A 14,953-nucleotide genomic window follows, 5' to 3' on the forward strand; every position below is an offset into this window, starting at 1 on the left:
GTGTTCATCAACGCGCCATGACATCACTGCTCACAGCGCGCGGACTGGAAAACAAAAATAAAAACTTTGCGTCCTGCGGGCCTGTTTTTCCACAGACTTCTGGCAGCCCTCCCCCTTTTCCTGGAAGCACCCCATAAAGTCCATAAGCTGTCACTTTAGGCCCAGGCGGCATCGGTTAGTACACCAGGGGTGGCAGACGCATTGGTCGACTGGCCACAAATTATTAACAGTAATGCACACACATTGTAATGTTTAAGTGCACTGGAACATGGACAGGCGCCTTGGTGTTTTTTTGTGCTCCAAAACAATTTGTGATTACAGAAAGTGCCGCAGGTTCGATATAAAGGAGGTTTTCCTGCTAGGGACTCGTTTTAAGTGGGCGCGGTCCCCAAGCAGCAGAGGGAGCCCTTGTAACCATGTGCCTTCACCCTTCTACAGCTGGGTGCATCAGGGCCTGGAGGGACAGGCTAGCTGAGCACAGGTAGTTCTCGCCCTCAGGATGCTCACAGGAGATGGCCCATAGGGTCACGGCCGAGGAAAGCTTGCACGTAAACAGAACTGCTGCGTCATTTTATTGACATGGCCAGAGTTTTTCCATAATTCAAAGTATCCCAAAAATGATGTCTGGGAAGACCCTGTAGGGTCACCGGAGCTAACAGAGCAAATATATCTTTAACAAACTCAGTTCAAGCACACTTTTACGAGCCAACTCACCCACTGGCAAATGCGGATGTCAGAAGTTTCAAACATCACAACTTAAAAAGTGAACAAGCATTTGCAAAGCAACGGGTCTCACGTTTGCTCGAGCCAGAGCTATTAGCGTTGTAAATTCCTAGCTGGACTTTCTTGCCACATAAATTGAAAATGAAAAGTAAAACATTAGTAGACATAAGTGAGCCGATTCAAAGCGCCACGTCCTCCATGAGCATGAGTGCGCAGGAGAGACACAAAAGGAAAAAGAAGTTCACTCGCAGTCAAACGTATGCAATTATCCATGTAACATGGGCAGTCTGCAAGGCGGGACAAACGTAAAGCATTCACTAATGATAACAAAGGATTTGTGAAAGGCAACCCACAAACGCGTGAAAGTGATAGGAGTGCAGCGGGCGTGGTTAAAATCCCACAAAAGCGCGCTCAACCTAAAAATATTTAGGCTTTGCAGAAATATGAGCAATTTCAGTTCTGGCTGTGCCCACTTCAAACAACTTCAGGGCAGCAGAGAAGTACCAATAGTGCCCTAGTAAAGTACTGCCGGGCTCTTGAGACACCTCTGCACTTGCATTATTGAAAATACTTAGGGGCAGCGGAGAAAGATCTGGCATCTTTTAACACTGTTAATAAGCAGAAGAGAAGGACCTGTCCTGTCCATTTCAGTGTACTTTACCTGGCTTCAGAGAAGTGAAAGTACAGTCCTGTCCAGACCTCTCAGGGCTGCGGAGAAAGGCATGCACTGTGTTAGTAAGAATACTGCAGGTCTGCAGAAAAGTGAAAGTACCGTCCTGTGTAAACTAGCTCAGGACTGTAGCAGTCTGGGTACGCACAGAAGTGAAAGTACTGTCCTGTCCAGACCTCTCAGGGCTGAGGAGAAAGGCACGCACTGTGTACTTAGGGGCAGCGGAGAAAGATCTGGCATCTTTTAACACTGTTAATAGGCAGAAGAGAAGGACCTGTCCTGTCCATTTCAGTGTACTTTACCTGGCTTCAGAGAAGTGAAAGTACAGTCCTGTCCAGACCTCTCAGGGCTGCGGAGAAAGGCATGCACTGTGTTAGTAAGAATACTGCAGGTCTGCAGAAAAGTGAAATTACCGTCCTGTGTAAACTAGCTCAGGACTGTAGCAGTCTGGGTACGCACAGAAGTGAAAGTACTGTCCTGTCCAGACCTCTCAGGGCTGAGGAGAAAGGCACGCACTGTGTACTTAGGGGCAGCGGAGAAAGATCTGGCATCTTTTAACACTGTTAATAGGCAGAAGAGAAGGACCTGTCCTGTCCATTTCAGTGTACTTTACCTGGCTTCAGAGAAGTGAAAGTACAGTCCTGTCCAGACCTCTCAGGGCTGCGGAGAAAGGCATGCACTGTGTTAGTAAGAATACTGCAGGTCTGCAGAAAAGTGAAAGTACCGTCCAGTGTAAACTAGCTCAGGACTGTAGCACTCTGGGAGCGCACAGAAGTGAAAGTACCGTCCTGTTCAGACCTCTCAGGGCTGCGGAGAAAGGCACGTACTGTGTTAGTAAGAATACTGCAGGTCTGCAGAAAAGTGAAAGTACCGTCCTGTGTAAACTAGCTCAAGACTGTAGCAGTCTGGGTGCGCAGAGAAGTGAAAGTACTCTCCTGTCCAGACCTCTCAGGGCTGCAGAGAAAGGCACGCACTGTGTTAGTAAGAGTACTGCAGGTCTGCAGAAAAGTGAAAGTACCGTCCTGTATAAACTAGCTCAGGACTGTAGCAGTCTGGGTGCGCACAGAAGTGAAAGTACCGTCCTGTGTAAACTAGCTCAGGACTATAGCACTCTGGGTGCGCACTGAAGTGAAAGTACTCTCCTGTCCAGACCTCTCAGGGCTGCGGAGAAAGGCATGCACTGTGTTAGTAAGGGTACTGCAGATCTGCAGAAAAGTGAAAGTACTGTCCTGTGTAAAGTACCTCAGGACTGTAGCACTCTGGGTGCGCAGAGAAGTGAAAGTACCGTCCTGTGTAACCTAGCTCAGGACTGTAGCACTCTGGGTGCGCACAGAAGTGAAAGTACTGCCCTGTCCAGACCTCTCAGGGCTGCGGAGAAAGGCATGCACTGTGTGAGTAAGAATACTGCAGCTCTTCAGAAAAGTGAAAGTACCGTCCTGTGTAAAGTACCTCAGAATGGTAGCACTCTGGTCCTAATCAAAGCACCTGGGGCTGCAGGAAAAGGCCTGGAAGTTCTGGTTATTGTACCACGGGTCTGTAGAAACCTGAGGGGCTGCAGAGAGATATCCCTGCTGTCCTACTAAGAGCACTGCAGAGGACGTAGGAGCGAAGATATTATCCCCTTTAAAGTTAAAGTACCTGAGAGTTATAAAGGTATGGCTGCGCTTCCATATAAAACTGTATGTCTGCTCACAATTACCCGCACTGCCCTATAAAGAGAATTTAATGGCCGCGTTAAAGTGACCCAGTCTTAGTAAGATCACACTAGTCAGAAGCAGCTGGTGTCAGGGAAAAGGTGTGGGGGAGGGGAGGAAGGGGGAGGTGGGTTGCAGGGGGCAAAAATGAAACAAAAAACAAAAACACCAACAACAACAAAAAACACTTCTCTGCCGCTCGCTGCTGTTCTGCTGTGCACAGGCTGAGGGTCCTAGACTCCCCTATGGTCAATCCAGACGCTACCCTCATGCTGGTAATATCCATGAGAGCAGCGTCGGGAATGGGCAGAGCAGGCTGTTTTTGTTGTCCATCGGGGTCTGGGAGCCTGTGCCTGATCACCACCCGGCAACGCGGCTGGGCTGGAGAAGTCAGTGCGCATGTCAGTTTGGCCATCCTAACACAGTCGGCCAAACCGACATGCGCACTGACAGCAGTGCCCACCACTCCTTCACCATTCTTCTTATGGCCTCGCCCCCAGGACTCGGCTCCTGACGAAAAATAAAATGATAATAAAACTGTTATTATCATTTTATTTTTCGCTTCCTATGCTGGCAGGGGAGCGACGCTCCTCTGCCATAACAGAGGAGCCGACACTGACAGTAGTACTGGCCAGAAGGGCCAGTACCAAGTTTAAATATGATTAAACTTTAAGCATATGGAGAAGTGCCAGTACTGCCCCATTAAAAGATGTTATTACTGCTGAGGAGATATGGTACTGCTCGGTTAAAAGGATCTGCAGCCCTGACAAGGAGTCCTGGTACCTCTTAGTGAAATGGTTAGCTGCTCATTTCAGAAGTGGCAGCTTTGCCCCAGTAAAAGATGTTAATGCTGCAGAGAAGTGACAGTACTGCCCCAGTAAAAGGTGTTAATGCTGCTGAGAAGTGACAGTACTGCCCAAGAGAGAACTGTCAGTCAGTGGCGGCCGGCAGCTTTAGGAGGGAGGGGGGCAGTGGGAAGCACACACACACATACACACACACACACACTCATTCATTCTCACACACACACACGCACGCACATCCGTTAACAACACTCATAACATTCAAACATGCACGCACGCACCAAACATTCATTTTAAAACATCACACACTCATTCTTTTACACACGCACGCACGCACGCACATCCATTAACACTCATTACATTCAAACATGCACGCACGCACCAAACATTCATTTTAAAATATCACACTCACACACACTTACCTTCAGCCTCGAGGTCCTCATCACCCAGGGAAGGGCCTTGAGGCACCTTTGCTGAGCTGTGGAGGTCACGCCCTTGGGAGCTGTGACCTCCTCAGCCCAGCAAAGTTCAGGGCAGGCAGCCAGGAGTCTGCCCAAACCCACTCCTGGCTGTCTGAGCTGAAAATGAAGAGTGTCTGTCAGGCTGACCTTTGTACAGCCTGACAGACACTCTTCATGAGGGGCAAAAGGTGGGGGGCGTGGCCCCTCCTTCCTAAAGGACGGGCGCTCCTGCTGTCAGTACTGCTCTGTTAAAAGATGACCATGCTGCTAAGAAGTGATGGAACGGATACATTCAGGTACTACAGTGCCAAGAGTCACTGGTACCATTTTGTTGGAATGTGTACCTGTCCACTCGAGAGTGACGTACTGCAGGCAAGAGTCGCTCCTGTCCCATGGATCTGCAGAACTGTGGCTACCGGTTACTGCTGCACATGAACGCTGCTAGGAACCACTGAAAGTACCACATTCTCTTACAGAATGTCTGCCCTGCAAACCTAACCTTTCCTGATTATCTCAAGCCGTGCTGCTGGTCCAGCAACAGGGTGGCCAGCCTGATTTTAAGCAAAATAAGGTAAAACTGAACCTCTGGAAACCCAGGTGTGTCTGTTCTGGGCACAGGAGCCCACCTAGAGCCCATGTAGGCAGGCAGCGGCCGTGATGGATGGCATTCCTCAGCTGCTGCCACCGGGCATGTCGGGACGGAGCCGGGCTCACCTCTCCGAGCCCCGAGGAATGCGGAAAGGTAGAGAGGGAGGACCGAGGGGCCGCTCCTTTGTAGAGGGAGCGCCCTGTGCAAGCCTCGTGCCCGCACGCGGGCTGCACAACCACGGGTGTAGCTGGCTTTACTTCAGGGGGGGCGGTGGGGGCATTCTGCTGCAGAGAGGGCCAAGGGCTGCGATATCCTGTGTTTTTCTTTTTATTATTTATCGTAGTCATTGCAGTACTTGTATTAGATGTAGTGATTTTGTTTTATAATAAGTTATTATAAATAAATAAATGAGTACTTTTAGTAGTAGTTGTATTGTTAATATTTATTAATAAGAATATTAGTAATACTTAGAATACTGCTACTACTACTAATAATAATAATAATAATGTTCTACTTTATCAAAGCATTAGTGCCTCAATATACTTACTTAGGGCTTTTAATTCAGAGCTTCCTGAACTCAAAACCACAATTGTAGATGATAATCTAATATAGCCTTAGAACCCGCCGTAGAAGGCTCTACCGGCCATTAAAAGCCCGCTCCCGCGTTAAAGGCCCGAGCCGAAGGAGAAGGCCTTTAACAAGGGAGAGGGCCTTTAATGGCCGGTAGAGCCCGCTACGGCAGGTTCTAAGGCTGTTAGAACGTTCTGCCACTAGAGGGCAGAATGGTCTATTTAATAAAACAAATTCCTCACGTCACCATAGGGGATTAAAATCCCCTCAGGCTCAGTGAGGCTTTGTTCACAGCTGTTGCTTTGAACAAAAAAAAACATTGGAATGTTGACGCTTGGGGCTTTTATCAGCCAGTAAAAGCCCTGAGCACTCCATTGTCTGCAATGGAGCCCTCAACATTCCAATGTTCTTCTAAGATTTTTTTTTTAGCCCATTAGGCAAGCAGATAATTGATGCTCTTTGAAAGGTGTATACAGCTAGGGTACCTGGTATATTACTTAATGCCTTTGAATGTTATAACATCTCAGATTACTATTTTTTGACACAGATCAAACTTTTATTATGGAAATCGCACTTGATGATTACGAAACTTGCTCCATCGATGCATTGTGGTTAGAATGAGCTATTGTTGGCACATTATACTGGGGATATGGCCAATGATTATGGACAATGTTTCTTACAAGAGCAAGAAACATATTTCACTAAAACGTCTTGTCTAGGAGTAAGATATTTCCAAATTAAAGTCTAAATCAACATGTTGTTGTGTCTCAAAAAATGATACTAACCATCTCTCATTTGGCCTCGATGCAATCAATTGCACAACGTCTAACTCTTTTCTTAAGAAATGGCCAAGAGGTTGGTGAAGAAGGAAATTCGTTTTTTTTAATGATTTTAATTACAACCAAAATGTTAAATGACTATGGCATTACTTACTGAATCAGATATTCGAGTTTTAAAGCAAATTTGGAAATATATATATATATATATATATAGATACTTGATGCTTTTCTCTTAAGTTTAAAACTGGACATTTCAACAATAGGGGACAATAAGTGGGTTAATTTATCATCTACATAAACAAGGAATTCTACTCTTCGCTTTTGTCCACTTCATATCTGTGTAATGTACTGTTTGCTCGCCGCTCAGCATTAGCCGGTGAGAGATATTATTATATAGGGGCTGAGTCAGTGCTTAATTTGTAAATAAAAACGTGCCGGTGCCCAAAGCCCTCCTGTTAAACACTGGCAGCTGCAATTAAATGTGGGAACAGGGAATACTGAGGCAGCGTAATCCTGACGCCATCTTGGGCCTCTTCAATCCATTTACAGGCACTCCCTGCCCCTTCAGCTCACTCTCGCAGCTTTCTGCTTTCTCCCTTTGTGATGTTTTTTCATTTTTCTCTTTTTCTGTCTTTCTTATATGTATCTTTTGCTCGCAGCAAATGCTTGAGGCAGAAGAATAAGCGCCGGCTAAATAAGTGTTCGGCCCTCAATGTCCGTGCTCAACACCGGAAACAACAAGCTTAAATTAAGCACTGGGCTGAGTAACAGACTGGCTTTAGCGATGGTGGCGCCCGGTGCAATGATCTTTTTTGCCCCCCCCACCCATGACTGTCTCCTGGATTCCTTCACTACCACGTGGCAAAAGTGCCCCTCATCTCTCCATAGCTCCCCCTAGCACATAGTTTTAATTCGCTGGTAAAGGCTTGTTTTACTAATCTACTCAGATTTCCACATAAAATACAGATGTGTTCTTTGCAGCAGGCACATTAACCCTCTGCACTGCTTTATGGCGAGTCAAAGCTGTCCCTACACAAAACTCCCACTTTCTCCCTAGTAGGAACATTAATCACAAGAGGTATCTTAACATTTTAATTCCTTCTTAAAAGCTGGACACAAGGAACTTTTCAGAATGTGATTTTAAATCTCAAGTTTCCTAAATTATTGCTAATCACAGCGCCCCCCTGAGGTCCGTGCCCCCCCACAATCCAGGTCAGCACCGCACCCCCCTAAAGCCCGCACCGGCTAAATTGACTAAACGTGGAATTATCACATGGTCCGGATGCAATGGCTTTGTTTCACTTATCTGAAAATGGGAACGTTTGCTAACGATTAAATAAGTTTTAAAACATTTTTTAAAGATTTGTAGCATTTCATAAAGCGCTAAATAAGGCGTGCTACCTCCCTCCCGAGGCGCTGATTTAAATCATCAGGATTGCAGTATGTGACCCAGGATTACACACCGATTTTTAAAATGGATTAATTCATCCAATAAGCAATCCGCCTCTTTCTATCACTTCTTATTGTGTGCTGGTTTTGTGCAGAGACTTTTCTAGACGAGGCGAGTAGGGATGGGGTAGAGTCAGTAACACATCGGGAAATACATTTTGAATGGGACGGTCATTGCTGCGTTTTCACCTTTTCTAAAACTGGTTAGATACATCAAAGGCGGGGTAGGGGCTTCAACACAGGGAATCTTTCCCAGTTTATAATCAACTTTGAAAAACGTATGCGAGTTCTTGGCAGGCATGCAGATTTTTTGGGCTTCGAATGCAGACAAACAGAGCGTTTTCGTTTTGAGGTGAAAGGTCACAAACCCAGGCAACACCCTTCTTATCTATGGATCGGAACGTGCATGTCATGAACGTTTCATGATATCACCCGAGAAAACCTGCTCAGAGCTTCTGAGGACTGATCCTGCAGTAATCTCAGGCTTAAATACCTGGTCAGGGTCGGCTTTAGGGCGGTGCGAGCGGTGCGGCTGCACCGGGTGCTGACCTGGATTGGAGGGGGGCGCTGTATTTAGCAAGGTCGAAACTTGCAATTTAAAAGCACTTGCTGAAAAGTTCCTTGTGCATCCAGCCTCCAGGAAGCAATTAAAATGTAAAGATACCTCTTGTGGTTAATGTTCCTGCTTGAAAGAGAGATGTCATCGTTAGTCTACTGGCAGCTTTGACTTGCCATAAAGTAGCGCAGAGGGTTAATGTGCCTGCTGCAAAGACAGAACTATATTTTATGTGGATATATGAGTGGGTTAGTGAAGCCAGTCTTTACAAGCGCTATAAAACGAATGTATGTGGACGGTCGGGGGCTATGGAGAGACGAGGTCCACATTTGCCGGGTGGTAGTGAGGAAATGTTAGGAGGTGGCCATGGGGCCAGGGGCTCAAAAAGACTGTCGCACAGGGCGCCATCAGCGCTAAAGCCGGCCCTGTACCTGGTACTTGAGTATTCAAGGCTTGGCTGCAAGCACTGAGCAATGAGGAGGCTGCGAGGACTCAGAAATGAGGAGGCCACAAGGACTCAGCGATGAAGAGGCTGCGAGGACTCAGCAATGAGGAGGCTGCAAGCACTGAGCAATGAGGAGGCTGCGAGGACTCAGCAATGAGGAGGCTGCAAGCACTGAGCAATGAGGAGGCTGCAAGGACTGAGCAATGAGGAGGCTGCAAGGACTGGGCAATGAGGAGACTGCAAGGACTCAGTATTGAGGCAGTTGAGAGGACTAAGCAATGAGGATGCTGCAAAGATTGAGCAATAAGGAGGCTGCAATGATTCAGCAATGAGGAGACTGCAATGACTCAGCAACAAGGAGGCTGCAATGACTCAGTATTGAGGAGGCTGCAAGCACTGAGCATTGAGGAGGCTGCAAGGACTGAGCAATGGCGAGGCTGCAAGCACTGAGCAATGAGGAGGCTGCTAGGTCTGAGCAATGGCGAGGCTGCAAGCACTGAGCAATGTGGAGGTTTCAAGGACTCAACAATGAGGAGGATGCAAGCACTGAGCAATGATGAAGCTGCAAGGACTCAGTATTGAGGAGGCTGCAAGGACTCAGCAATGAGGAGGTTGCGAGGACTCAGCAATGAGGAGGCTGAGTGACTCAGCAATGAGGCAGCTGCAAGCAATGAGGAGCGTGCATGCACTGACCAATGAGGAGGCTGCAATGACTCAGCAACGAGGAGACTGCAATGATTCAGCAATGAGGAGGCTGCAATGACTCAGCAATGAGGAGGATGCAAGCACTGAGCAATGAGGAGGTTGCGAGAACTCAGCAATGAGGAGACTGCAAAGATTGAGCAATGAAAAGGCTGCAATGATTCAGCAATAAGGAGGCTGTAATGGCTTAGCAACGATGATGCTGCAAAGACTCAGTATTGAGGCGGCTGCAAGCACTGAGGAGTGTGCAAGCACTGACCAATGAGGGTGCTAGAGAACTAAGAAAGGAGGAGGCTGAAATGAATCCTCAATGAGGAGATTGCAATGACTCAGCAATAAGGAGGCTGCAATGATTCATTATTGAGGAGGATGCAAGCACTGAGAAATGAGGAGGCTGCAAGTACTGAGCAATGAGGAGGCTGCAAGTACTGAGCAACGAGGAGGTTGTAATGACTCAGCAACGAGGAGGCTTCAATGACTCAGCAATGAGGCGGCTGCAATGACTCAACAATGAGGAGGCTGCATGGACTGAGCAATGAGAAGGCTGTGAAGACTCATCAATGAGGAGGCTGCAAGCACTGAGCAATGAGGATGTTGCAAGGGCTGAGCAATGAGAAGGCTGCAACGACTCAGCAACGAGGAGGCTGCAATGACTCAGCAAAGAGGAGGCTGCAAGCACTGAGCAATGAGAAGGCTGTGAGGACTGAGCAATGAGGAGGATGCAAGCACTGAGCAATGAGGAGGCTGCAACGACTCAGAAATGATGAGGCTGCAATGACTCAGCAATGAGGAGGCTGCAAGCACTGAGCAATGAGGAGGCTGTGAGGACTGAGCAATGAGGAGGCTGCAAGGACTGGGCAATGAGTAGGCTACGAGGACTCAGAAATGAGTAGGCTGTAAGGACTGAGCAATGAGGAGGCTGCAACGACAGAGCAATGGGGAGGCTGCAATGACTAAGCAATAGAAGGATGGAAGGACTTGGCAACGAGAAGGCTGCAAGCACTGAGCAATGAGGAGGCTGTGAGTACTGAGCAACGAGGAGGCTGCAGGCACTGAGCAATGAGGAGGCTGCAATGACTCAGTATTGAGGAGGCTGCAGGCACTGAGCAATGAGGAGGCTGCAATGACTCAGTATTGAGGAGGCTGCAGGCACTGAGCAATGAGGAAGCTGCAGGGGCTTAGCAGTGATAAGGATGAAAGCACTGAGCAATGAGAAGGCTGCAATGACTCAGCAACGAGGAGGCTTCAATGACTCAGCAACGAGGAGGCTTCAATGACTCAGCAACGAGGAGGCTGCAAGGACTGAGCAATCAGAAGGCTACACACAGTGAGCAATGAGGAGGCTGTAAGTACTGAGCAGTGCAGAGACTGCAGGGAATGAGCATTGGGGAGGCTGCAAGCACTGGGCAATGCAGAGGCTACACATAATGAGCAATGCGGAGGCTGCAAGCCCTTGTGTAACATGCATGTAAGGTAACATGCCAGAGGCGAAGTCATATTTGAGGTCACAAGCAGAACATGACTGGGGTGTACATACCCATATCTGGCAAATTTCAATAGTTTTGGTTTGTAGCCATAACTGGCCATTAACTCTGCAAATCAAATGCAATGCTCTTGACGTCAACCTTGATGAGCCAGAAACAATTGCAAATGACTCAAATAATCCTAAAGATGAGATGAGATTAGATACCTAATTACCCCTAACATGATAGGTGACTATAAAGGTAATAGTTTGAGTGTAGATTGCTATTTAACTACATTGTGTATCAATTATGAAGTGCTTTAGGCGTTGTTCATTATAGGTATGGCTATTATTTGGTGATAAGCATTACATTTTCATACAGATTATGGTTCTGTTGTGCAAGCTATCCACTGCGGTCCTAACCATAACTTGCACATTTTGTTGTTTTTTGGGGTTTAATTGGAAACCATAACCGCACCTTTAGTGTGTTTTTTTAAAGTTACCGTCTAAGGCTTTTTAACTAAGCATAACCACAACTTCAATGCAAACTTTTGTTTCAGTGACTTGTGGGAATTTTGTGATCATATACCACATGCAACAATTCACTGTGTGCAACAACAAACCATGGGCAGCGAGCTCCCACTGTGCTGCCCTTCAGACCTGCACACTGGGGGCCACCTGAGACCTGACCCAGTGTCCAACCCTATGTGAGTGTTCAAACCCTAGTAGATATGCATGTGCACTAGAGAGTGGAAAGTTAGAACCATGACAGTCCAATAATATAGTCCAAAAAATGTAACCGAAAACACGATATTTACTCTGGGAACACAAAAATTGGAAAGCATAGATCGATGCAATGTATTGCAAAACAAAAGGCATTTTATCCAAAATATACTTCAATAGGAGTTCGACTGGAATCCAAATCAATGGTTTGTGAAATACAGTAAGCGTAGGATACAAATGACCCCACTGGGGATTTCATTTCAAATCTTCTTTTTTCAATGTTACCTTCAATCATGATATTACTTTTTGGACTACTTTGAAAGCAGATATGTGCAACACCACCATCTATTTCCTGTGCATCACGAATAATCTTCAATTGTTTTAATATGATTCATTGTTTGACCAATTAAAAAATAAACTTTCAAGACTCCTCCCAACAATTAGTAATATGCAGAAATCCTGGGGAAATGAATACACATTTCTCTTGTATATAATGCCACATATGGGTAGGAATTATATGCTCTGACAACCAAACAGCTAAAATGGAACCTATGTGCTCCAAGTGAGGTCTTCAGTTCATCAATGAAAGAAAAGAGATGAAGGATGCCAGGCCTTCTTTTGAATTTGTCAGATAGCTACATGGTAACCGCAACCCCCACAATCTAGGGGGCAATTCTATAGTTATACAGATGCAATAAAACTTCCACTTAATGAATTTACTCATTCGTTCCCACAAGTAGTGCCAATCAACCAAGTCAAATGCCTTTTCTGCATCAGGGCTACCCAGTGTTAGAGGAATGGTCTACCATTAGGAAATAAGATAGCAGATAGTGGCCTATGCGACAAAGTGGATGAATTTCCCACACCAAAGATAACAAGCATTTGCAATGCAATGGGTCTCGCATCTGCTCGAGTTAGAGCTATTAGCGTTATAAACTCCGAACCCGACTTTTCGTGCCACATAAATTGAAAATTGAAAGTTAAACACTTTCACATCAGGGAGCCGATTCACAGTTCCACAGCCACCATGAGCATCAGCAAGAAGAGATACACAAAAGGAAAAGAAGTTCACTCTCAGTTAAACTTATCGGCAAAAGTGCAATTAGCCATGTAACAGGGGCGATGGCCAAGGGGTAACAAATCCTCCCCAAGGAGGGACAAAGGTAAACCATTTACCAATGTAATCAAAGGATTTTTGAAGGGCAAGCCCACGAACGAGTGGTAGTGATGGGGGTGAGGTGGGCGTTGCTAAAAGCACAGATACATACCAACAGGTCGGAAAAGCAGCGCATGCGCGCTGCAATGCTCGACCTAAAAACATAATGTGAACAAGATGCTGTATCTTACAAGTGAGTCAACTGCCTAAAATGTTATCCTACATCTCGGGACATACAGTCAGTATAGATTCAAGCAAATGTACTTCACTTTCGAATGGCTATTTAACTTTCTTTGAAAGCACTGATATAAGACATTTTCACCAGGCAGGTGCGGACGTTTTATGTGAATCATTAAAATATATTAAGACTTGTAGATGTTAGTTCAAATGAGAAAAACATTATATATCCACAGGGAAGCAGTCATTAAGAGCTTGGCAGCTAATCTGTGAATGGGTGTCACAAGGGAATAAATCGCTTTCTTTGATATTCTCCTTGACTAGTAGATGTTCCCAGGCTTAATCAAATTCAGGAAAAGCGACTAAATCTATATTAGCTACAATGGCTATTTGATAAAAGTTTATGTCACCACTAGCTCCTTCGCAGTTTAAAAATGAGCATGAAATCAGTGTAGTTTATTCATAGTCCATTCACCAAGAAATAATAAAATATTGACAATATGGTCCTTAACGTGTGACATGTGTTTATTGGGTTTACTCTTTCACTGTAAGAGCTGAACTAATACTATTTCATTCACTACTTAGCATACCAGTGGATGATATACCCATGGCATATTGCTCCATCACTTTTTGTATCCTGCCCCATCTTATAAAGGCATCCTTCCAAGCAAGCCTGGTCCCTTGCAATATTCCCCAATTGTCCTCTTTCAGCTGTAATTCCCCGTCAGTGTTTTGACTCTCCAAATTGCAGCTTCATACAAAAATTTTCCAGTAGTAATAGCTAGGTTCAAAAATGGTTCAAAGATATCCAAACAAATTTATATTTTCTTATCTTGAAGTGTGCTATTTAATTGTGACAATCCCTTGATTTCCTTGTATAGACAATTCACAAACTCTTGATCATGCAATAGTTTGCAGTTACTACTCCAGGTACAATTGTTCATAAAAGGAACGTGGCTGAAATGGAGTTTCAACGGGTCTGCCATTTCAGATACAATAATCAAGGCAACTATGTATGTGTGTTATCAGCAATCTGTGACACTGAAGGTCTCCTACATCTGATTCGTGCATCAATCTTATGAGATATAAAGATATTTCAAAGGACTATCATTTATTATCATTCAACATGTGAGTATAAGTTGGTACTAATTTGCTTCCTGTGTGCAGGGGGAGTTTAGCCACCAAAGAAAGTGCAAAATGTAAAAACATGATTCCTGAACCTGATACTTGAAATAATGCCATTTCTATTTACAAATTGTAAGGAATTTGCACATGTTCTGTAAACAATTTATGGGTACAGGGACCTATATTATTAAATAACATAAAACTCCAATTTAATGCACAGCGGTAAATGTGTGGATATAAAACTTATCAATCTTAGCTCTATGTATGTAATAAAGAACTGACATGAACATCCGGTGTAAATTGCAATAATAACAGACTATTGCGATGATCCTGAATACAGATTATTTGAAGTTTTGTAAAAATTTTTGTGAGTATATAAAACAAAGACTCAAAAAAAGTGCGACGGCAAAAAAAGAGTGCCCTATCATGCATGTACAGACATTTAGGCCCTGATTTAGAACGTGGCAGAGGGGAATATAACGTCATAAACGTGACCGATATCCTGTCCGCCGTCTTTCGATCCCATTATATGCTATGGAGATTGTAATACGGCGGACGGGATATCCGTCACTTTTGTGGGAGTATTTCATCCGCCAAATTCTAAACCAGGCCCTTAGTTTTGAGTTACCTTTCTCTTCTTTTAACAATCATGCTAGTTCATAATTGACGCACTGGAACACTAGTCTTGCTTCTGTTTTTCATATTTGACGGTTTTGTATATTTTTGATTGCTGCATGTCTTGGCATCTGCTTTGCACCTGTGGTCAATTTAAGTAAGTTTCTATAGCCGGCTCAGTCCAGTTCTGGAGTCTTGTATATGATTGCGAGACGAAATCGAAATTGTGCAACGCACCTTTCGCCGTTACACTT

General features: G+C 45.1%; 1 protein-coding gene across 8 annotated transcripts in view; it reads right to left on the reverse strand.

Moving 5' to 3' along the window:
• The window catches only part of TNS1 (tensin 1), a 1,530,885-nt gene that overhangs the window by 676,742 nt on the left and 839,190 nt on the right, over positions 1–14,953 (reverse strand). The window lies entirely within an intron of this gene.

This window comes from Pleurodeles waltl, chromosome 3_2 (genome assembly GCF_031143425.1).
Source record: "Pleurodeles waltl isolate 20211129_DDA chromosome 3_2, aPleWal1.hap1.20221129, whole genome shotgun sequence".
Taxonomy (NCBI): domain Eukaryota; kingdom Metazoa; phylum Chordata; class Amphibia; order Caudata; family Salamandridae; genus Pleurodeles; species Pleurodeles waltl.